We start from the raw sequence: 2,182 nt of genomic DNA, 5'->3' as shown, positions 1-2,182 counted from the left end.
GGCTACAACTCCGGGCAGCATCGGGGCTGCTGCAGGCTCGGGGCTTCTTGGTACATCAGCAAGCAGAGGGCTGTGCTCAGCACTCAGAGCTTTCTTTCCTTTTTTTTTTTCTTTTTGTCTTTTTTTTCCCCTCCCTTCCTCCTGTTTGCTCAGCATCTACTGCACCAGGCTGGTTTGGATTCACTGCAGCCATTAACCACTCGACCAAAATGCTGATGGATGAACCCATGCGGGGAGAGCGGCCTTGGTGTGTTTAATGGCTGGCTGGAGCTGTGCATCCCACTGCCTCCTTCCTTCCCTTCTCCCTGCCTCTGCAAACCAGTGTCTACTGGGGCAGCTGCGTGGCTCAGCCTCCCTCCTGCTCCCATCTCCTGCAAGGGCACCCTGCGATGCATAACCGCCTGGTAAAGTCGGTGGGGGTCAAGGCTTCCCTGCCCCTCTCTAGGAGCATCGTGCCCGTGGATATAGAATGAAGCAGTGGCAGAGCAAGGAAAGAAGCCCAAGAGTCCTTGTTTCCATTAACTGCTGGTAGTGGTTTCCTTTGTCTCTGCTGGCGCTCATCACTGGAAAAAAGTTAATTAGTGTGTCGCTGTCAGTTCTCATCCCTACCCCCAGCTTGTTAATGGATGAGGCAGTGCTGTCAAAGTGATCCCCTAATGAAAAGCTGTTGGGTGGGAACCGCAGTGTTGCTGGAGCTGCTGAATCTGGTTCTTGTGAGAAACGGTCAAAAAACTTCAATTCTGTAATGAGTATTTCTGTCCTGGAAATGGCAGATGGGGGGGACAGGGCAGGGTTTTCAGCAGTGGTCCAGAGCCACTGCTGGGATGCCATCCTGGCCAGGATGCTCTGGAGTCGGGGAGGGTGAACAGGCAGTGCCAGGCTCTCTGCCGGGCACGGCAGCCTGGCCGGTTTGCCAGGGGCTGACGGCAGCTGGTGGCTGCAAGCAGAGCAGGGTCAAGTGGGTGACAGTGGGGAGAGAGGGGGCAGCCCTGGAGGCGATTCGGTATGGGGAGCCTCGCACTTGGAGGTGCCCAGCTCACCCCGGCCGGGGAGTCGTGCAAACCCTGCCTGACCCGGGCAGCGTGCGGTGCTGTCACCTGGACAGCAAAGGCACAACGGGGATGTCACCTGCCTCTTCTGCAAAGCTCCCGGCGCCTTTCCCCTCTGCCCCCTACTCCCACCTGTGCCTTCCTGGGGGCTCCTGGTGCCTCTGGACACACCAGGCAACAGAAGTACAAACCACCCAGCTCCCAGCAAGGACCTTCTTTAAATTTAAGAAGTCAGCATCCCCCTCTCCAATTCCTCCTGCCTGCCTACCCTGTGCCCGAGGGGAGAGAGTGTCCAATTAGTCTGGCTTTAATTGGTGCAGGCTGCCTCTGCTTCTGCCCCGGAGCTCTGCTGTCCCACAGCGCGGTGGGGAGGGATGCTCCAGTGATGTCCTACCCTTCGTCGCAGCCTTGGCAGCGGCATGGACCCCTACCAGCGGGATGCGGGGCTCTCCGGCCAGACCCGTAACTGCTCAGAGGTGCCCCAGGTCTCACTCAGTGCAGTCTGTGCCGATAACAAAATGCATCATCTCTTGCAGAGGCTGTAAATTGGGAAGGGAGGCAGGACGTGTGTCACCCCCCAGGGAGCCTGTGTACGTGTCGTGCCATCCCCTGCATCCCAGCCGTGGGGCTGGCGCTGGGATGCTGTGTGGGGCACGGTTGCCTTGGGGCTTTACGTTGTGTCCCCTACAGTGGGTCTGGGAGGTCGGGCTGCTGCCCAGTCCCTTCTGGGCTGCGTACGGCCCCGGGACCCTACCCAGAGCCGGTGCACTGCTGGAGCAGAGGCCAGGAGGACTCTGCCTTGTGAAGTGCCCACCCATGCGAACGGCTGCCGCGCTGGGATGCTGTGTGGGGCACGGTTGCCTTGGGGCTTTACGTTGTGTCCCCTACAGTGGGTCTGGGAGGTCGGGCTGCTGCCCAGTCCCTTCTGGGCTGCGTACGGCCCCGGGACCCTACCCAGAGCCGGTGCACTGCTGGAGCAGAGGCCAGGAGGACTCTGCCTTGTGAAGTGCCCACCCATGCGAACGGCTGCCGGGTAAGCCTTCGAGGGGCTCCCTGCCTAAGGATGAGCCGTTTGGGTGCAATGCCGGGGGTGCTTCGCCGGGGCGTGATGGTGCCTGCAGGGATGGGTGCTG

The sequence above is a fragment of the Cariama cristata genome, unplaced genomic scaffold (genome assembly GCF_000690535.1).
Source record: "Cariama cristata isolate BGI_N322 unplaced genomic scaffold, ASM69053v1 scaffold18333, whole genome shotgun sequence".
In the NCBI taxonomy this organism is placed as follows: Eukaryota; Metazoa; Chordata; class Aves; order Cariamiformes; family Cariamidae; genus Cariama; species Cariama cristata.
Note: the sequence above shows the minus strand (reverse complement) of the source record.